The sequence below is a fragment of the Sturnus vulgaris genome, chromosome W, assembly GCF_052056855.1.
Source record: "Sturnus vulgaris isolate bStuVul1 chromosome W, bStuVul1.hap1, whole genome shotgun sequence".
Classification (NCBI taxonomy): Eukaryota; Metazoa; Chordata; class Aves; order Passeriformes; family Sturnidae; genus Sturnus; species Sturnus vulgaris.
The window spans coordinates 65,032,569-65,054,502 of NC_142282.1; the positions used below are offsets into that span (position 1 = coordinate 65,032,569).

The window sequence follows — 21,934 nt, forward strand, 5'->3', positions numbered from 1 at the left end:
AATTATGGTGAAATGTCTAGGGGTGGAGGTTAGTATAAGAAATATTTTCTTTCTGTTAATTTAGTAGTTTTTATTGTTTTAAGTTGTATGTTGAATGTAATTTTGATAATAATTTTTAAAATGTGTATCCACAGAGGAGAGGGATGGAATGTGGTGGTTTGTATTAATTTCCTAAAATTTCCTGGCAGTCCCTACCTAGCCGTGTCATGAGCAAAAGAGCAGGACTGATGGTGGTGGCAGCTTCTCCTTCCCGGCAAAAAAGAGGCATTAAATAGCACCAGCACTGCGGCAGCCACCACTGTGGGCCCACCTGGCTAGTGGTGGAAACATAGTGAGTGACTCCCTGACACAGAACCTAGACAAGATCAACATCTCTGTGCTGCGAGATCCTGCAAGAATCTTTGAATTGGTGGAACTTGTTTGCAATGGTATCTACAGGCAGCAATTTTTCTTCCAGTCAGAGAAGAGAAGAAAGTGAGGAGATGTGAGGGAGAACAACATGACCACACCAAGGTCAGTGAAAAAAAGAGGGGGTGGAGGTGCTCCAAACTTCAGAGCTGAGATTACTCTGCAAGCCTTGGTGAAGACTATGGTAAAACAAACTGTCCCTCTGTAATCCATTAAGTCCACAGGGGATGCAGAAATCCACTTGCAACCTGTGAGAAAAGTACTCATGCCAGAGCAGGTGGATGCCAGAGAAAGCTATGATCCAATGGGAGACCCAAATAGAGAGACAGGACCCCTACTTCCAGAGATAAAGAGGGGCCTTGCTTCCAAACTGTAACAGTGGTGGGAGTTTTGCACCACTTAATTAGTGGTTTGTCTCAGTCTCTTCTGCCTTCACTCAGAGCCAGAATTAACAAATACAAGAAGGAAACAAATTTTCTCATATTCAGGCTTGGTTGTTTATTAAATCTTATCAAAAAGTACAGAGCATTCAGCAGCACTTCTAGCTATCTGCAAGAAGTGAGCAAAATGGAGGAAGATCCAGCTGCTACAAGGTCTCTTAAAACTAAACAGTCCAATAGAGAACTAACACCTATATTATTTATCCTTTTAACCCAATAACTAACTTCCCGTGACCCTCAGTGTGACAGTGACTGACCAACCAGAAACTACTACCTGAAACCCATGAAGAAGAAGGAAGAAGGAAGATGAACAAAGAGACACCACCCAAAATCCTCCATCTTGTCCCATACCTATTACTATACTATAAAACCCTCAAATTTAAACCCCTTTACCATGTGAAAGCACACACTTCTATTTCACTACACACCCGTGATTTTAACTTCATCATTCAAATTTAGAAGCCTTCTCCAAGGCATCAGGTCAAAAGCAGTTCTCTCCAGGAGGTCAGTGCCAGAAAGCACAGAAAGCTCGAAAACCCCAGGTTTCTGGGATCCAACACCAAACTAGAGCAGCCTATCCTTAAAAGACTGCACTCTGTGGACGAGTGGCCCACACCACAGCAGTTTTGGCAAGACTGTTTGCCCATAGGAAAGACTCACAGCATAGCAGAAAAGAGACTTCCCTCCCTGAGTGAACAGAAAAAGATCTTGAATGACAAACTGACCAAAACCCCCATGCCCTGTCTACCTGTGCCATCCATGGGAAGGAGAGAGGGGCTGGGGGGGGGGGGGAAATGGTGGTTTTTTTAGGGCTTATTTTGCTTCCCATTATCCTCCTCTGACTCTGTTAATAATAAATTTACTTTATACCTTTAAATTTGGACCTGTTTTGCCCTTAAAGTGTTTTCTCCCAGTCCTCATCTCATGAGCCTTTCATCAATTTTTTTCCTTCTCCTGTGCCCCGCTGAGGGCAAGAGAGAGTGAATGAATGGCTTTCGTGGGTGCCTGGCTTTTGTCCAGTGTCAAACCATGACAATACATTTGACACATTTCAGAGCTTCTTTTTTACTGAGTGAACACTGTCCCTTCACAGCAGGCACTGATAGTATATGATAAATGTCTCCCTATATCCTTACCTATGACTGACACTAACCATTTGTTTTCCAATTGCAAATCCAATTCTTTTATGTGTTCTTTCAGGTGGAAGAGGGAGTAATGCCAGGATTCCGTTCTGCCCTTCCACAAGACCCACATCCTTTGTAATCTCTCTTTGTAAGTCTTGCCATCCCTCATTTACAGATAAACTGACATCACCATATATGATAGTAGTAACAGAATATTTGACTAGAGGCTCATCTGAATTTCTCCCAAAAGTGTAAATTGACACTTGAAATCCTCAATGGTAGAGGATGAGAATGCAATCACCTTACAGACAAATTGACGGACTTACTCCTTTCTCCTCCCCAAAGCAGGGATGCCTCTTGGCAAGATTTGTGCCTCCAACTGCATCAAAAATAACCTGGGAACACTTGTACATAGCACTATACACTTATATTTTGCAGGTCTAGTGAATTTATCACCAGGAGTCTAAAAGAATCTATAATCTGTTGCTCCAATAAACCACACTATTGGTGAATCTGTGTTGTGGTCGGGGTTCTTGTTGAGGTGAAACAAGTGAAAAAACAGGAATGGCCTTTGTGACGGTTTCACAGAGATGTTTATTTCAGCCACGCATGAGCACAGCCCAGCGTTCAGAGGCAAAGGCAAAAGGCAATGGTCTGGGGCTTTGGGTTAGGTATATGGGATGAGCAGGGCAGGGAAAGAAGTATCAGAGACCAATTACCAGGGGACGTGGCGGTGTTACAAGAGTGGGATTGGGGCATGGGGGGCCAACAAAGAAACAGGGTGGGAGTGACAGAAAGGCTGACAGACAGGGAGAGGGCAGGGGTCTGACCTAAGGGACAGAACAGGATAGTGCCTTTCAAGGTCTCCACAAATCTGTTCATGTAAATTCTTATTGAACTAGACCAGATTTATAGTGTCAGTTTGGTAAACTGCACTATTGGTGAATCGGTGATCATTCATGAGACCAGACCAATAGTGGGCTATTGGTGCATCTGGGAATGTGACCAGACTTATTGTGCCAAATTTGTTCTAAACAGAAATTAAGTCCAGCTGCACCGATAACTCCTGTTCTCTGAGGACCAGCTGGAACACAAGGGGGATTATTTTCTGCCAAATTGTTATACTCTTAATGCAACAGCATTTCATCAGAGTGCACAGTGATTGCAATAAAAAGGGTAAATTGCACTTGCTGGGTCTCTTGATGTGAAATGGTTTCCCTGCCTCAGCCAAGCCAGCTAACAGGCCGTGATGGTGTTCACAGCATGGAAGTGAGAAACTGAGAGCCTACCTAAGAGAAGGATTGAAAAGGAGAACAGCCAGATTGGGCAGGGAGAGATAACACCACTATTACTGGGGTTTTTTTGTGAAAACTGTTCAGATACTGTGATAAGATGGTAGTGTAAAACTTGAATTTTCACTTTTATTTTCCTTAAAGGGCTTTAAGGGCTGAAAAAATGCCTAAGAACTTTCCAGTTAAGCAGCTTCTGAATTTCTGAGGCCTGGCATGTGCCAAATGTGTTCAAGAAATGACTAGACATGGCACTTAGTGATATGATCTAGTTGACAAGGTGGTGATCAAAGACTGGACTCAATGATCTTGGAGTTTTCCAACCTAAATTATTCTATGATTTTATGATTCTAAATATCCCCCCTCACCTCACTCATGAATACCTTTCCTACAGTTTACTGAGGACCTCTGACACTGGAATTGGCCTCATTTACAAAATACCATTTTATCACTCATAAGAAGCTCAGCCTAAGAATTATATAAGCATGATATGGGCAAGAAATTTGTAGAAGCAATTATATATTTTATATCCATCATCATGGGAAAAGAAGCATAGAAAGGCAAAGTCATTTTCTCAGCCTGTAGAAGAGCTGAGACCCAAACACATCAACGTCTTCCCTCTGAACCACTGGGGTTCATGCCATCATGCCATGCAATAACTGGAAGGGATGGAGATACCCAGAAAGGAATGAACACAGTAGAGATCTGGAAAGCACAGGACTTGGCTTGTAAAAGGATTAAGTTGATTACTTTTGTTACTTTGCCATAACTGTGAAAGAGATGGCTCTCTGGTGTCATAGCGGTGGAAGACAGAGATGATGCAACATCAGTTTCATGCAGCAGAGAGAGATGTAATGGCATGCCTTACTTTTATATAGGCTATTCAAAAGACTCCGCGTTGGAACCTGATTGGCTATGATTGGTTGCAACCCAGCTCACTGGCCAATAGCTACCTGCTTACATTCATCGTCAGGGGTTGGCTGGTGTCTGCTCTCTGTAGCCAAACCCCTCCTCCTCTCAGGCTCATAGACCAGCTGTTTTGCTGTCATACTCTGGAGCCTTTGAGAGCTTGCAGCTAACGTTATAAACTTGCTGCTTTCTGTAGTGTAAGTGGAAAAATAGGATTCAGTCAATAAGAAGTTCTCAGCTAAAATCTTGCTTTGCAGAGTAAATGATCTGCAGACACATTTTTTAGAAACCTACACGAATCTCTGATCTTCAAAATGTTTTAAGCAAACACTCTAAGCCTGTCCCTTCTTACTCCTCCACTCACCATCTCCTCACAATAATTTTTGTAGAAATCCTTTGTATTTTCCTTAATTTAGTTCCATTTTGAACAAGTCTGTGTTCTCAATACTCACATAGCAGCTGCATCATAATTGCTTAGAATAAATACAGTGAAAGCTGCTGCCATCTTTTTTTTCTGCATGCAATATGAAACTGAAACACATGCAACACATATAAAATGGATCTTTGCAAGGAGCTGAAAAAGATTATGATGCAAAAGAAATAGTGATTCATTGCTCTGGACTACATACTTAGGCTACGAAAAACCTTATAGCAACAATTTTAGCAGAGACAGGTCTTTTAAAGCGCATAAGTATGCCAGAATTAAATACTCACACTTTACACACACTGATAGGTTATAAAGTACATAGAATGGAGCAAACACCACAGAACATTCACAAAACATTTAAAGATATATTAATGCTTTGTGGAGACCCTGAAAGGCACTCCCGGTTAGAGACACACGAAGCTTCTCTCAGCTGTCCTCTCAGAACAGCAAGCCCTGTTCTGTCATGCTCAATGTGTCCCTGTTCTGTTCCCTGGGTCAGCCCCGTGCCTTCCCTGTCCCTCAGTCTTTCTGTCACTCCCACCCTGTTTCCTGTTGGGCCTCATGCCCTAACCCCACCCCTGTGCTGCCCCCATGTCCCCTGGTAATTGGTCTCTGATACTTCTTCCCCTGCCCTGCTCATCCCATGTACTTAACCTGGACCCTCAGACCAGGCCTTTGCCTTTTGCCTCTGAACCCTGGGCTGTCCATGTGCGAGGCTGAAATAAGCATCTCTGAGAAACACCTGCAAAGACCCTTCCTGCCTCTTTACCTGCTTCCACTCTGAGAGGAATGTTGAATTTGTCTTTACAAATGAGCTGTGGATCTGCCTGTAGATAAGGCTAGCACTGAGAGATAAAAGAAACAATGGGATGGATTCCACTGATTGATGAATGGAAAGAGATATTTGCCTTTACAAACAAACTGTAGGGCTGCTGATAAATGAAATTGGATATCGAAAGATGAAAGAAGCAACGGGGGCAAAACTATGAATTCTATAAGAATTAAATTTAAAAGGGAGGGTTATACATTAGAGGGGAATTTCAGGTATCAGGCGTTCCGGGAAGTCTGTGCCTCTCAAGTACCTCAGCCAATGGGGAAAGAGAGAGGGAAATGCGGCTGGGAAAATAGGATAAAAAGGAGGCTGCATCCTCCAAAAGTTTGAGAGATCCCAGGGGAATGTCCCATGGCCTCTCCCTTTATTCGAATAAAGCAAAAAGGGCTCCTCTGTCTCCTTTTTGGACATAAACCTCTGGTGTTTGTGGATTAATTTTCCTGACACACTCCAACTGTTGGATCCCAGAAATCTGGAGTTTTTGAGCTTTCTGGGCTTCCAGGAACACACCCCCTGGAAAACACTGGTCTGGACCTGAAACCTTGGAGAAGGCTTTTAAATATGAATAATGAGTTAGAAATCACAAATGTGTAGTGGGTTAGAGGTGTATATTTTTACTGGGTGATGGGTTTTAAATTTGAGGTTTTTACAGTATAGTGGTGGATATGGGACAAGATGGAGAATTTTGGGCGGTGTCTTTTTCTTTGTTCATCTTCCTTCTTCTTCATGGAACTCAGGTAGTAGCCTTTGGTTGGTCAGTCAAATGTCACTCTAAGGGTCTTGGGAATCTATTATTTGGTCAAAAGTATAAATAATGTAGGTGTTAAACTTTTATTGGTTTGTTTAGCTTTAAAAGGCCTTGAAGCAGTCTCAGCTCTAGCCATTTTTTCCTACTTCTAGCAAGGAGCTAGAGGTGCTGGCATACTTTCTGTAATTTCTGATAAGATATAATAAACATCCAAGCCTGAACATGAGAATCGCCTCAATCGTGTTTCTATTAATCCTGGCTCTGAGGGAAAACAGAAGAGACTGATGACAAACCACTAATAAGTGGTGCAAAGCCCAGCACACACCCCCACACCCAACAACCACCCAGATCGCAACGTTTGACATAATGTTATGTGTAACCCAAAATGTTACTGTATTCCATATCTATCTGTGCAAAAAATTGTTACTGTCTCTTTAAGTTCTGGCAGCATAGTGTCTTGGTTTGAAAGATAGGTATTTGCTAAAAGAGACAGGGGCCTCGTTTTGAAAAGGAGAGTATAAATCCCCTTCACTTCACTTTATTATGATTTTGAAATTAAAGGGCTCTCAGGCGATGATATCAGGGTAGGAATAACAGTTCTTTACTGATATATATATGTAACAAGGGAAACAAAACACAACAACAATAACTGCAAGATAAACAACAACAGAGTAGAAAACTCAGTAAACAGTTCTCTCGGTTGTGGACACCTTTCCTCTGTGGTGCAGTTACCGTTCTGGCACTGCCTGCCAGCTCTCGGTGAGCAGGGAGGAGATGCGGTGATCCCACGTGGCTGGAGGGGCACTGCGGTGAATGGCATCTGTGTCCCAGATGGGAAGAGCGGAGGGGAGACGCCGCTCAAGGATCCCGATGCTCCAAAAGGATGTCTGAGGTCTGCAGGAGATTCAGGAGAGAGAGAGCGTCCGAGCAGGGAGATTGCGGGATCCCACAACCAAGGAAAGCAGCTCCCCCGCGTCGGGATGACAGAGCGGAGTTTCTAGCCACCGTCCTTCTCTGAGCCAGACGAGCGAGAGAGCGAGAGCCTGAGAGAACAGGCCCCTACCCAACGTCTCCGTTTCCGATGTTCCCCCTCTCCTCCCCTCTTTGAGAGAAACTCTTACCTTAGCTATCTGAGCTTCTGGGTGTAGCCCCAAATACTTAGCATAACAATGGGAAAAAATCCACAGAAAGAAAAGGGAAAAATTCAACCCCCAACACATAGCCAGAACCAGAATCTTGGGGCAGGCAGGGTTGTCACAGTTCCTTTGAAAGGAACTGAACTGGAGCCAAGGTCTCTTGTCTTGTGGTCTTCACTCAAGGCAGAGACTCTGCTGCAGGGTTCTTTTCCTTCTCTTTTGTTCCTCTCTTGCATCTTGAACTGCCTCAAGATGAATTACAGGAGTTCCTGTCAGCAGTTGTGGCACTGTGCCAGAAGTAACACAGTGGGCCCACTCCAGTCCAGGTCTCCCACAGCTCACCAGCAGCACCCAGCCAAGGAGAGAAGACCATGAGTTACCCTAGCCCAGCTACTTTGCCATCTCCTGGCACAAGGAAGGCGAAATCCCTCCACAACTTCTAGCTCTTGACCAAGTACCAGCTGCCAGAGAATGCCAGCTGCCTTTCTCAGTGGAACTGCTGCTGCTGGAGAGATAAGCAGGGAGGCAAGCTGATGCCATTTTCTCTTTGTCTTCCTACACGAGGTTGCCCATGGTGGCTGCGATCTTGCTGAAGGGGGTTACCCCACCATTCTGGGTCTCTCTTTGTTCCCATGGGGTTTGTGAGATTTAGGAATTTTGTATCTAGTGATTATTTACTGTTAGTTTTTGCCTGTTGCTACTTCACTTGTTAGTAAATGGTTATTTTTTCACTTATTCACTTGTATTCATTCCTTATTGGTGAAAAGGTATTGGCTAAAGAAAAAGGGGGAAGAACTCATTTTAGTGTTGCTTTAAATTGTCTTAAACCAAGACACCTATTTATGCTCTTCAGACTTTTTTTTAATTTTTGCTACTGAATCATATTCTGTTTCCTTTCAGTTCTCAGAGCCTTCCAGTCCTTGTTTTGTCTACAGATCTGGCTGTTCAGAGGTTTATTCATCTGAGACTTGCTTTGATCTCCTTTCCTTATTTTACTCCCATCATCTCTTACTCTCCTCTTGCATCCACTACAGAAAATATTTTTCTCACAGGCCATAGGAAAATGTAATGATAAACATCTGATTAGTGACATCCCACTAGCAATAATGCATTTGGTGTAAAGTATTTATTAGGAAATGAAAGATCCAGTGTTTTTGAAGAACAGAAGCCAGCTTTCAAGATTAACTGACAACAAAATATCTTGTACACTACTAATAGATGTGTCCAATACTGTTGCTATTGAAGTTGCCATGCAAAATAATGAAATATTCTACAAAGCATGTGTCTACAAGGTAATTTATACAGAACCAACACTTATCATACTGTTAATAGTGACTGACCTATGCTGTTCTGTTGTGCTCCACAACCTCATTGGTTATAGTTGCTATGAGGAGCTCTATGGACAGGTGTCCTGGGAGTCCATGATCAGAGAAAAAAGATCATAAAGTCAGACCCCCCATGCTGACTGAAAAAGTTTCAGAAAAAGTTTCTATAGAGAATTTTCGATTAACACACAACCTTCATTTTGAATGCTGCCCCCAGCCAGGATGCAAAGGGAAATGACTCGTCTCATCTCGCAAGCAGGTCAGCTCCCTGCCTTCAGTATTAAGGAAGGCCAAAACCAGAGCTCTTGAGATCTGATGGTGTATTGCTCCCCTTCCAGCTAGGAACTGAATGGGTACAGTCATACGTCTCTTTAGATTATATCATTTTTTCAATGTCAACACTAGCCTAAAAATGGCTTTCTCCAGTGGAATATCTGAGATAAAGGACTCTGTCACTTTTATAGAAGTATTTTCCCACTCTCTTCTTTTCCTTCTCTCTTACATTGAATGGCAAAGGACTTGTATGTTATGCTGAAGACAGTGATGGGGACTCTATCTGTATAACAGGCATTATGTCACTTCATAAGGGACAATGTATAGCACCAGCTACTACCAACAGGAAAAAGCAGATGTTTTTCCCCTCTTTGGAAAGTCAACATCTGAACACTAAACAGGATATTTCTAGATCTAATTCTAACCTTTCGAGTTACTCACCATTTATTTATCTCTCCAGACCTTGTGCTCATAATCTTCAAAAGCATGCTAGATACTAGTGGCTTGTCCTGGGGTGACTTTATGATGCTTGTATCTCCAATCGTCTGTTGTCTTTATGCTGGATATTAAGTTTTTCACCTTTAAAACTAGATTTGTGAGTGAAGGGAGGGAGAAGGAGAAGCAGTGGAATGTCTGAGGCAGTTGTATCCAAAACATAAAGAGCTCCAGGTTTTTTTTCCTGCTCTCAGATTGTGTTGTCTGCAGCATGGATGGACAGGGAGAGAGATCTCTCCCTTGCTTTTTAGTTGTTATCATGCGGGGCTTAGGAGCGGCAGGAAGAACACAGTAACATACTTCCTCCGTGCAGGAGAAGAGAAGAAAGAAAGCCCTTTATTTCAAATCTGATCCTACCTTTTATAATAGACTTCATAGGACAGAAACAGAGCACTAGCTTATTGGTCCAGATAAAGTAACACCTCTTTCCCAGACTTTGTCACATATCCAGCAGGTGTTTATCTTTATTTCTAATTCTTCTCTTATGTTCACATTAGAGAAAAGTGGCTAGCTTGGGAAAGAACCCTAGCTGAGTCTGAGAAAATTGGACTGGAAAAATCCTCGCAAGAGGTTTTTCTGGGCCTGACAGCCACATTTAGTTAGTTTTATTTTAGTTAGCTGAGGTAGAGAAGTTCCCTGGACTGTAGTTTTTCCTTTTTCTTTGAACTTTTCAAACCTGTTCTAGACTGAAAACCCAGAAAAACACCAAGAACTCACACCTGTGGCCCACCGGGGGCCTGAGCCATGGCAATTTTCAGTGCCAGAGGGACTGATAAGAGACTGAGTGAGCTGAGCTATCAACCTCATGAAAAGAACTTTCTGAATTCGCCATCTCTTCAGAAGAGTGAGAAGTTTTATTGTTTAATATTATTCATTTTTTGTGCTTGTGAATACTTTGCTTGCTGAATAAACAGTTTTTTCCACTTTTCTCCAAGGAAATCCTTTCCCAAACCATTTGGGGGATAAGCCACTTGAATCTGCTTTTGAGAGGGACCTTATTTGGAGGTTTCCTCCTAAATTTTGCCCTAAACCAGGACAAATACATTTTTTGGCACCCAAGTGGGGCTCTAGAAAGTGGAAAAAAACCTGTACTGATTGCATTTTGGTTGTACTTACTCTGTATTGAGATAAAGCAGTCAGTACCTATGTTGCTTGAATTCATAATGTCTCTCTGGGTGGAGACCTTAATGTGTCTCTAGTCCCTAGGCTTTTTTGAGATTTTAATACCTTTCTAGTCCCTAGGCTTATTTTCTTATCCGGACATAGCTCCAGTATTATCCCTAACACATAGTTTTTACAAGAGAGGGACGGATTAAAATAGCTATTGTGCTAGGGTCAGTGATAATGATTTATAGAAAGTTTATAAAGGTACTAGAGTTTGTTTGAGGTATGTATAGTTTATAGTTTCTTCATCCTACCCTGCATCCCAGTTCCAGTAGCATGTTTTGAGAGTTTATTAGTAATTGCACCCAGTTTGTTAAAGGAGGAGCAGGGGATGAGGCTTTTCAGCCTTTCGTTTCCTTCTTCTTTGAATCTGTTACATCACTTTTTGAGAATGTTCAGTTTGCCCTGAATGCCAAGGATACTACCTTCCTAATATTTAATCTGATAAGCTTCCTCTATATGGTCTGCAGCTTGTCTAGAGTAAGGGCTGAGATGCCCAAAGGGGCTAATAAGACCCCTGACCCAGGAGTAGACACAGGTGTAGAAAATTCTGAGTAGTGTGGAGAATAAGAAAGAATAAGATGAACCCTGAAGAAATTTTCTAATCCCCCAGCCTAGGAATTTTCATGTGAACAAATTCAGAACCCAGATGAATTGGAAAAATACCTAGAAGAAAACTGCCATAATGACTCTAAAGAAAAAAAGATCATTAAAATAAGCTGTGCCCTGGCATATGCTTATCACACGCTACTAGATACTGTAAAGCATCAGATAAAAGCAGGAGGGCAGAGAAATAAATCAGCAACTACCCCAGTCACTCAGGCTGCAGCCAACACCCCAACTACTCAAGTTGTAGCTAAACCAAACAGTAAACCTAAGCCAGCAGCTAAACCAGATAGTGAGCCTAAGCCACTGGCAGTCACTGTGGAAGAAAAATGCACAAACAAAACCGATCAGCCAATAAATGATAATGATCGGGGGAAGAACCCTCAAAGCAAACTCCTAACACAAAATCAAAAGTCAAAGGAACTGACACAAGATCAGAAGTCACTAATGAATCCTTTTCCCTAGAAGACCTTTGTAGCCTAAGAAAAGATTGCACTCAACAACCTAATGAATCTATAATTAGTTAGTTAGTCAATCTTTAAGACTGCAGGTGACGCTACAATTCTAAACAGTACTGAAGTGAGGCATTTGAGATCCCTTTCACATGATCCACTTATCAACCAAAGAATAATGAGGAAGGCTAACCCTCGCAATCTCTAGACACAAATCCTGGGAAGTGTGTCACAAAGATATCTGTGTGCAAATGATCTCTATATGCAACAAAACCAAGAGAAGACCATAAAACAAAAGATTCAACACTTAAAAGAAATTACAGTAACAAAGATTATCTTCTCAAATAACCTAAGAAGCAAAGGAGGGCTTGGTCACAAAATCTCATACAGAAAAAGTGTCAACCCCCACTAACAGATATTTGTATCCTCGAGTTCTTGGTAATTCTACAAAATCTACCTGCCAATAGTCTCCTGGTTCGATCCCTACCCGAATTCTTCCTAGCTGTGCCTGTTTAGCCACTGGGTTGTTTCTCAAGCAAATCTCACATTTTGCCATCACTGATTTTGCTATTGTTAACATTCGTACCAAGACAAAATTTCGTTTTAGCAATTTCACCAATGCTTCTGTGCCCCAATGACATTGTTGGGGTTGAATTGTTCCCTTTTCTTTCTGTGGAATTTCTCCCATTGTTATGCTAAGTAGTTGTGGCTACACCTTAGAAACTATAATGTTCTCTCGAAGGGGGTTGGTTGGGGGGGGGGGGGGGGGGGGGAGACCGGGAGACCGGAAAAGGAAACGGGGGAGAGGGGTCTGGAGCAGGCTCGCTCGGGATCTTGCTTGGCTCATGGAGTGGTAGGAGGACGCCCCGTGCTCCGAGCTAGTAGCTCCCCTGCCATCCCAGCGCCGAGATCCACACTCCCTGCCGTTGGACATCGCTCTGCTGCTCTCCCACTTCATTCTACTACCTCCGGACACTTTGCCGAGCACCACGACCGACACCGTGAGGGGGGAGTCGCTCCTCCATCCCCTCTCACCCCTGGGCCGCTGCTGCCATCACTCCAGCCCTCTTCGACTGCACGGGACCTGCCCTGCCCCCAGCACCGGTAACTGAGCACAGGGAGAGAGGGCCTTGGCCAAAAGGAACTGGAACTGAGCTATACTGTTCTGCTTTGTTGTCAATTTTTATAGCTGTTGTTGTTTCTGCTATTTTGCCTTGTTAGATATCAGTAAAGAACTGTTATTCCTATCCCCATATCTCCTGCCTGACAGCCTCTGATTTGAAACTAAAATAATAAAAAGGGAGGGGGTTGCACTCTGCATCTCAGGAAAGGGGTTCTTGCCTTTTCTTAGAAAATACCAGTCTTTCAAACCGAGACAGACATTCATTATGTTTAATTTGTAGGATTTCTTTCATTATCAAGGGAGGGTACCACTATTTGCCCTTGTGTATTTATATACCACCCTTCCGAATTCTTTTGTGCATTCAGCAATCGTCCCATTCTCTCGTCTTCTGCTGAATATTTCGGTTTTGGAGGCAAATTGAATTGAGATACATTAAGTTTTAAAGGCATCAATGCCATTGCTGTTTGCACCTTTCAAGCAACCTGTCAGGCTGTTGTCAGGCTGATGATTGGGTCGGGGGGTCCTCAGCAGCACTCACAGGGTCCCGTCTGGGGTCGCCAAATGATAGCGTTGAAAACACATAATCACAGAATTATTATATGCAGGTGCTTTATTGAAGAGCTCTGGGAATCAAGGGTGCAGACCCAAATCTGACTCCGACATGGATCCGAGATGAACATGTTTTATACCCTTTTCGTTATGTAACTATATATTAATTATTAAACCCATATTGTTCTATTGTATACTATGTATGTATTGATCATATCCAAGCATGTATTCTTGCAATTTTCATTAGGCCCCCCAAATATTCTTTCTCATCAGTCTTGTTACAATTACATTGTTTCTCATGATTCTTATTACGATTAAACAATAATCATATTCAATTACCAAATAATCGTTACATTTAACAATCATATCATTTATCATATGATGATTATGCAGGTGTAGCTTCACATGATCTAGAAAAAAAAAAAGCTCAATATTCGTTCCCAGGGCCTAGTTCCCTTTCCCAGGCCTACCAGACCCAATCTTCCTTTCCACCCCCCTGAATCTATTGTATGTAGTTCCCATGATTTTTAGAAACATTTTAACCCTATGCTATCATTAACAAGGCTTTTGATGTAAACGCTCATGCCACTGTTACTATGAAAATAGTGTAATGCTGCAGCAGAATGAATTATAATTTTAATTATTTCTTTGTCTCAGAAGACTATGTTTTAATAACTAGTTCTACTGTGCTTCAGATCAATGCTGCAAGGCAAAACTGAAATCTTTATTTCCAGTGAATTCTGAATTAACAAAACTGCTGAAGAGGAAGAAATGAAAGATAGAAGTGGCATCACAACATGAACACATCCAATATTCCTTACTATTGCTTATATGATGCATTAAAATAGTCCTTGTATAGAAAAGATGCAAGATTTGTGAGGCTTTTTCTCGGCCCTCAAATGGGGTTCTTCACCCTTCCTCCGGTCTAGCTCAGGTGTTAGGGTGATGGCTCCCGGGGCCCTTGCCTCATGGACGTAAATAAGATAACAAAAGAGGCTCTTTACCCTGATGAAGTTACAGGGTTTATTTCTCATGGGTAGCGAGGAAAAGAGGGAGCAAGAGAAAAAGAGAAAAAGAGACAGAAGTCAGGGGGCACAGATCTTTTCTAGGGTCTGAAAAGGGGGACGGGGAGAAATTGGATCCCGGCCAGCCCTGTATGGTCAGGAGGGGAGAGGGACCAAGCTACAGGGCATAGCAGGGGTCACGGAATGTACCATTTACAATGCATCTAGGAAATGCAACATCTCCCTGTTTTTTGTTTTACAAAGTAGAAAGAAGGATATTAGTTTCATTCAAATTATGATTTTGCCCACCACTTGCAGTTGGTGGGAGGGTTAGATTGTTCTAAGTTTTTCATTTCTATGTGATTGACTACTGAGGTAGAGGGAATGAGACCATTAATAGCCTTGACAACTAAGTGACGTAGGATCCCGAACGCCATTATTACAAGGAAAAGAATAACAAAAATTAACATAATTTTTTGACTATAGATGTCCACCATCCTGTGAGTCCCCAGCCTTTGAACAGTCCATTGAACCAATCTTCAGATTCTTGCTTCACTTGTCCGATCAAGTTGTTCATGTTTCAGAGGGCAGCATGGATGTTAGGAGCTTTCGAGGTCAGGTCCATGCAGCAAAGTCCTTCAAATTCCTGGCACTCATGTCCGTGCAGTAGTAGGAGAAAATCTATAGCAGCACGATTTTGGAGTGTGTGTGCCAGGGTCATCCAGGTGATCTCACGTGGTTGAAGGACAATTCATGCAGCTGCTAAACTGTTCAGTGTTAACAGGAAGACAAATTGAATGGGGTTCATCACAGGACTGAGTGGAGGGAAGGTTTTCTCTAAAAGGAAAGACAAACGTTATAAAACTTGTTAAAGGTCTCTATCTGCCTGAATGTAGTCCTCAATGAGGATTTCCTTTCCTTTTTTCAGTGGTGTCTTCTTTTCGAAGCCACAGCCACTTGCGTCTCGTCCCCCTCAGTTGGAGCAGGATGTTTGGGGACATACGGTTTCACCCACTTTTGGGGAATCCATCGAGGGCCTGAGGGAGTGGATACGCACGCATAGCCATGTCCCCAGGTAACGAGCTCATAGAGACCTTTGGTTTCCCAGGTTTCTGGGTCCCTAATCAAAACTGGAGGATGTTGGGATAACTTGAACTGTTTTCCACTGTTAAAGTGACGTACCACAGGTGGACTCATGTTCTCAAATGACCAATTCAGGAAATTGATAGTAAACATGGCTTTGCAGAACTTCTGCTGTGGAAACATTCACGCTGTTGAAATGCTCTGTTTAGCCAAGACTTGATTGAGCGTCTGATTGGCTCGCTCTACTACACCTTGGCCTATGGGGGAGTGGGAGGTGCCAGTTTTATGTTCCACTCCCCACTGCTGGATGAATTCCAGGAACTCCTTGGACTTATACGCTGCTCCCTGATCAGTTTTGATTTCCCTGGGGATCCCCAATACTGAAAAGGCTTGCACTAGGTGTTTTTTGGCGTGCATTGCCCTTTCTCCTGCGTGGGCAGAGGCATAGACTGAGCCTGAATATGTGTCAATGCTTACATGCACATATTTGAGGCGACCGAAACTAGGAATGTGTGTGATGTCTGTCTGCCATACCTCACAACTTCCAAGACCTCGGGGGTTAACCCCCATGCCCATTGAGGGCATGGTATGCCGCTGACAGTTGGGACAGGTGGCCACAATGGCTCGAGCCTGACTCCGTGTTAGCTGGAACTGATGCATTAGAACTGGTGTATTCTGGTGAAACTGCTGGTGGCTCAGCTTTGCCTGTTGGAAGATGTCAGGAAGGCGTGCTTGTTCTGCTGGGGTTGCAAGGGAGTCTGCCTGACAGTTCCCTTCTGCAAATTCGCCTGGCAAATCTGTGTGTGATCTCACATGCATCACATAGAACGGGTGTTCTCTATGAGAAATCAAATAAATTAGTTTGGAAAGCAACCTGAAAAGCTGCTCATTCTCGATGTCTCTGAGCACTGCCTGCTCCGCCCTGGACACTACCCCCGCTACATAGGCTGAGTCTGTTACCAAGTTGATTGGCTCTGAGAACTTCTCTTGCCAGTTTAGCTACCTGGGGTGATCCTTCCACAAACTCAACATCAGCCTCCCAATGCTGAGTCTGAGGATTTCTCCAAGTCATCACCGACTTGTGGGATGCCCCAGATGCATCTGTGAACACTGTGAGAGCTTTGAGTGGTCTCCGACTCCTCTTCTCACCAGGAATGAGGTGGAATTCCTCATTAAACAGCTTGTGAGACGGGGCATGGACTGATATTTGTCCTCTGTAGCTGTCCAGGACTAATTGGAGACTGGCATGGCTCTGGAGCAAATGCTCAAACATCTCTTTAGTCAATCTCTCAGGAGAGTTCCTCCCCTCTTCAGAAAGTTTGACTAGAAGGTGAATACATGTGAAGTCACAACTAGCCAGTTCATACAGTCTCATCCTTGCTTTCCGAATCAGCTGAGCTATTAACTCTCGTGGCTTAGTGATAGTTTTGGATCTTTGGTGGGAGAGGAAGACCCACTCTATGTTTAAGAGTGACTGTCTCTGCTCCTTGATCCATTGGAATATTAACCCGTGTAAGTGTGGCAGTTTTCCTAGGACAATGAATTTGAAGGGCAGCTTGGGCTGGTAACGAAGAGCTTGCCTCTCTCCTAAAGCCTTCTGTACCTTTTCGATTGCAGTCTTTGCCTCTGGGGTCAGTTCCCTGGGAGAAACCAGCTCTCTTTTCCCCTTCAATAAATTGAAGAGAGGTTCTAGGTCCTCATTAGTGAGGCTTAGCCAGGGCCTGACTCAATTCAAAGACCCACACAAGGAATGGAGATCTGCTAAGGTTTTTGGATTACAATTAATCTCTAATTTCTGAAGAACAATGGTCTGTGCAGTAATTTCCAAGCCCAGGTACTTCCAAGGTGGCATCCTTTGGACTTTGTCCTCCTGCAATTAAAATCCAGCAGAGGTTAAAACTTTAACCACTAGGTCAAGTGTGTCTTGGAGAAGAGAGTTATCGGGGGCACACACAAGCACATCATCCCTGTAGTGTAAGATGATGGCTTCCCTTCTCTGAGCACGCACCGGGGACAGCAATGAGGCCACATACCACTGGCAGATGGAGGGACTACATTCCCTGCAGCAAAACTTTCCAGTGGTAGCTCTTCATTGGGGCTTCTTGATTGATGGTAGGAACCGAGAAGGCAAACTGTGGCGCATCTTCTGGGTGTAGGGGAATGTGGAAGAAACAGTCCTTGATGTCTAGAACAGCCAATTGCCAATCTCTGGGAAGCATCGTTGGAGAAGGCATCCCAGGTTGGAGTGACCCCATGTCCTCAATCACTTTGTTTATTTCCCGGAGGTCGTGAAGCAGCCTCCACTTGTCCTTCCCCGGCTTCTTTTTTACGAAGTCCAGGAAATTCCACGGACTTGTGGTCTCCTCTATGTGGCCTTTAGCCAATTGCTCCTCCACAAGCTCTTCAAGCGCCTTGAGCTTCTCTTTACTCATCGACCACAGTGCTACCCACTTTGGGTTTCATCTAACCATGTTAATTTATGGGTAGGGCACTCTACAGTGGCCACCTCTAAAAATCCCAGGGAGTCTTAGGAATAATCAATTTCACTCCCCACTGGGACATGGTGTGTCTCCCCCATAGAGGGCATTTATAGTCTGTAACAAATGGACGGATGCTAGCCAGTTTTCCATCCGGCCCTTCAATTTGCACAATGCTTTTTGATATTTTTGCCAATTTTACCCCTCCTACACCTTGGATTTTGCCAGCCACAGGTTGTAATTCCCAATGTGACAGCCACATCCTCTCGGGTATGATAGTCACATGGGCGCCTGTGTCCAGCACCCCTTCCACATGGAGGTGGTCTGATCCACAGGTTAGGTTGCATGCGGGAGAAGGTTTTTCCTCACCCACCACTTCTGCCTTTTAGACTTCGCGTGATTTTCCATCTACTTGGACCTCCGCTTGGATGGGAACGCCCTGGGAGAGGATTTGCCCCTCGACCAGGTAATATGGTGGTAGAGGACATCGTGCAAGGAGAATGAGGCAGGTTAAGCTTCCCTTGATGGTCATGGGAGCTACCTCAATCTCTAGGGGTGTGTGCGCTGTATCCCCAATAACGAAGTACTCACTGTCCAGTTTCATCTGGTTTAACGTCACGTCCTGTGTGCCGTTGGGCAGGTCCACTGTAATGACTGTCCAGTCAGGTAACCTGAAATGAAAACCTTTGGTAGTCACGAGCCTAAAACAGACTAGTGTTTGCCAAACCCTGTTAAGTGAACATTTAACATTTTGATTGTCTTGCATCCCCACATCCTGTATTCCATCCTCCCCCTTTTTTTTTTAAGACACAGTCTTTTGTCAGTGTGGAGCCCACAGTATTTATAGCCAAGTGCGCGATTGTGTTAATGGCGGGTACGCACTGTAGATCTAGGGTTTTTTTTGTTGGTCTTCTTCTGTTTCTGGTTGTGTGGACAATCTCTGGAGAAGTGTCCTGGCTTCTTGCACTGGAAGCAGATGATCTGCTGCAGCTGCTCTGGTGACATTGGTTGCTTCTTTGCTCCTGGTGTCACAGCTGCCATGGTCTTTGGGTGTGCCAGTCCAGGATTCCTCTCATGTCCACTGAGCAGTTCTGCTTTCCTGGTGCAGGCTTCTATCATCTGTGCTAAGCTAGGCGCTGGTTTGAGGGGAAGGCTAAGGATAACCCTGTGGCAGGTTTCATTAGCATTCCTCTGACCCATCTCTTTAATTAATTTGGCTTGTACCACCGGATCACACACCTGCCTTTCCACTTGCACATGAAGATGATCTACAAACTCTAAGAAATTCTCAGAAGCAAACTGTTTAATGTTAACATAACTACCCTTGGCTTCCACTGTTGGTAAGTGATTAAAAGCCATTTCTGCAACATTGCATATTTTATCCAGGACAGACTTGGATAGTACTCTGGTTTGTTTTTCGGGGCAATGCCAATCCCCTTCCCCACATAGGTGTTCATATGTGATTTCATTATCATCAGCATCTTTTGCATCTTCCAAGCTTTGTTAAAGCTCTTGTAAAAGCACTTTCAAAGATCTTTTCCACAGGCTTTCCCATAGATCATATTCTGAGGGAGTTAACAGACGTCGGAAAGGATCCTTGATATAATTTGGAACTAGTTTGTTTGAGCTAAAGGTGGCTCTCATCATGCCTTTAAAAATTTCATTACCTCTGCCAAATTCTCTCTGTACTTTACAAATTTCCTTTTTATCTTGATAGGACAAAGGCTGATAACTTCTCTTGCTATTTCTCCTACCGAGAAAAACCACGGGAGCATCTGATAGTATATGTTCTTCTCCCAGGTTTTGACTTCCAGGGCTGCACCCCCCCCCCCCCCCCCCTCCTCCCCACCGGGCCAGGGAGGCTGCCCACCCTCCCCCACCACTAGGACACCATCTGTCCTGCAGGGGCTGTGAGCTGATCCCTCCCCACCCCCATCCCCACCGGCTCCACTGCCCCCCCCCCCCCCCCCCCCCCGCAGTAGCTTGGAGGGCAGGCACGTGAATCCGGAGCAGGGGTGTGGTGGTGGGATCCAGGGTTGCAACATGTGTGGGCGGGGTTGCAGGATGCTGTCATGCAGGGCAGACTCTTGGAGGAGGGAGGGGGCAAGGCAGCCGAGGCAACAATGGGTTATGGGAGGGGAAAGGGTTAGGGGCAGGGACCAGAGGGCAAAAGGGATTGTGGGATGATAGAGGAAACATGTGGCTGCCACCATATGGGACCCCCACCACTTGCTCTACAGTTACCTGGGGACAAGCCACATGGCCAGTGTCATCTTGGATCTTGCCCTCCGCCCCTTCAGGCTTAGCCACGTGGCCGTTGCCCTGAAGGGAAGGGAGGTCACTTCTATAGCTTTCTGAACACTATTCCAAAGGGAAAACATTTGGGAGAGAAGGGTACAAGGACGAATGGCTGACAATTTTTGAAACATCATCAGAACCAGGATACTGGGGAGGACTCAGGGGCCCAGAGCAGCTACGGCTGTGCTGGGTGTCCTGCGGCTCCTGGGGAGACCCGTGGGTCCCCTCCAGTTCCAGGTTATAGGGTTTTGGGGAAAGGGAAGGTGAATCTGAGCTGTTTTGCTGTTGCTGCCTGTTGTTTTCTGTCTGTATTAAAAGTTTCCGAATTTGTAAGAATATCGGGAGGAATAGAGAGGCTGTTTCATCTCCATTTTCCACTTTTAAAGTTAATAAATCCCCTATTTTGTCCCAAAATGAAATAGAATTTATATCTTGCTATTCAAGGTCCGATTTTTCAACAGACAAGCGGCTTGTAAAATGTGCTGATCTTTTCTTAGATATTAAAACATTTCCTGAACTTAATATTTCCCTGAGATGGGAACTTAAACTCTTTTGTAGGGAAGATTGATGTAAGCCCATGATGTTTATTAACAAACTGCCACTAGATCTACCCCACTGCAGTTAAAACACAGGAAAAAGAGTGAGCTGTTCAAAACCGGCTGCTTATAGCATGGCTGCCGGGCTTTCCTGGTTCTGTTGTTAAAACAGTTGCTCTCGTTGGTGAGGAGCCGCGCCTCAGCCCCTCTGCTGCGTTTCGGAGCGGTGCCACCTTAAAAAGCCACAAAAACCCCAAAACCCCGTGCTTTGAAACCAATCAAACCCGGCACCTGCTGCACCACGCCGTGTCTGAGGTGGCTGCGTCCAGGCCCCCCCCCAGCCTGCGTGCTGCTCTCCGCGAGCGCCGTGCATGCCACACAAATCGCGTGCCCGCCAGGTCACCGAGCCGTGGCGGGCCGCGCACACCTCCGTGTCTCCGCCGCCTCTTGCGAGCGGCGCCGCTCTGGCTAAATGCCACTGGTGAGGACACCCACCACACCACCCCCCCCCACCCCCCCCCGCGGAGCTCCGGGTCCGGGGAACCCACCCCGCCACGAAAGGAGGCTTACACTCACCCTTTATCTTGCCGGCATACGCTTCTCTGTAACTGTCGTGGGTCTCTGTCCAGAACCGACCTGCCTGGGCTACTGACAAGCTCCTGGTTCATCCTTAAGGTCTCCGAACTGCACAAAATGCAGCTCAAAGAAATTTAAGGTAGTTGATCAGCTCAAAGGCTTCTTGAATCCCGAAAATGGGAGTCACAGCTGGTCGTGGCATTCTCTAAATCTGTAGAGACCATTCCACATGAGCGCCAACTGTGGCTTGGCCTGGTGAGACTTCCACCCTTGTTCTCGACTAGCTCAGATGTTAGGATGACGCCTCAGGGATCCGCCACATGGACGTGAATAAAAGACAACAAAAGAGGCTCTTTCCCCCCTGGGGAGAATCTGAGGTTTATTTCTAGTGGTGCTCCAGGAGCTAAAAGAGGGCGAGGTCAGGGGGTATAGGTCTTTTCTAGGGTCTGTAAGGGGGGGGGGGGGTGGGAAGAAATTGGATCTCAGCCAACTAGGCATGGCCAGAGGGGAGAGAGACCAGGCCACAGGGCATTGCAGAGGTCACAGAATCTACCATTTTTAATACATCTAGTGAGTTACAACACTTCAGAATGATTTACACTACAACATTTATATAGTTTTTTGTGCCTGCCCACAAACACCTACAAATAAATACAGTTG

At 44.6% G+C, this 21,934-nt stretch overlaps 2 long non-coding RNA genes across 5 annotated transcripts in view; one reads left to right on the forward strand and one right to left on the reverse strand.

The window, feature by feature from the left end:
• Positions 1–12,432: 12,432 nt before the first annotated feature.
• LOC148220319 (uncharacterized) overlaps positions 12,433–21,934 on the forward strand; it is a 41,341-nt gene continuing 31,839 nt past the window's right edge. For 2 of the 4 annotated variants that reach the window (XR_015799102.1, XR_015799105.1), the window contains exons 1-3: positions 12,433–12,732; positions 15,233–15,379; positions 18,254–18,330. This is a non-coding gene — a long non-coding RNA (uncharacterized LOC148220319). Of the gene's footprint in view, positions 12,733–15,232; positions 18,331–21,934 lie in introns of all 4 variants that reach the window. The other 2 variants (XR_015799103.1, XR_015799104.1) reach the window with 2 other exon arrangements.
• LOC148220320 (uncharacterized) lies at positions 13,632–21,533 on the reverse strand. Its single transcript, XR_015799106.1, has 2 exons — positions 21,275–21,533; positions 13,632–18,535 (listed from the first exon to the last, which is right to left on the reverse strand). It is a non-coding gene; the product is annotated as an uncharacterized LOC148220320 (long non-coding RNA).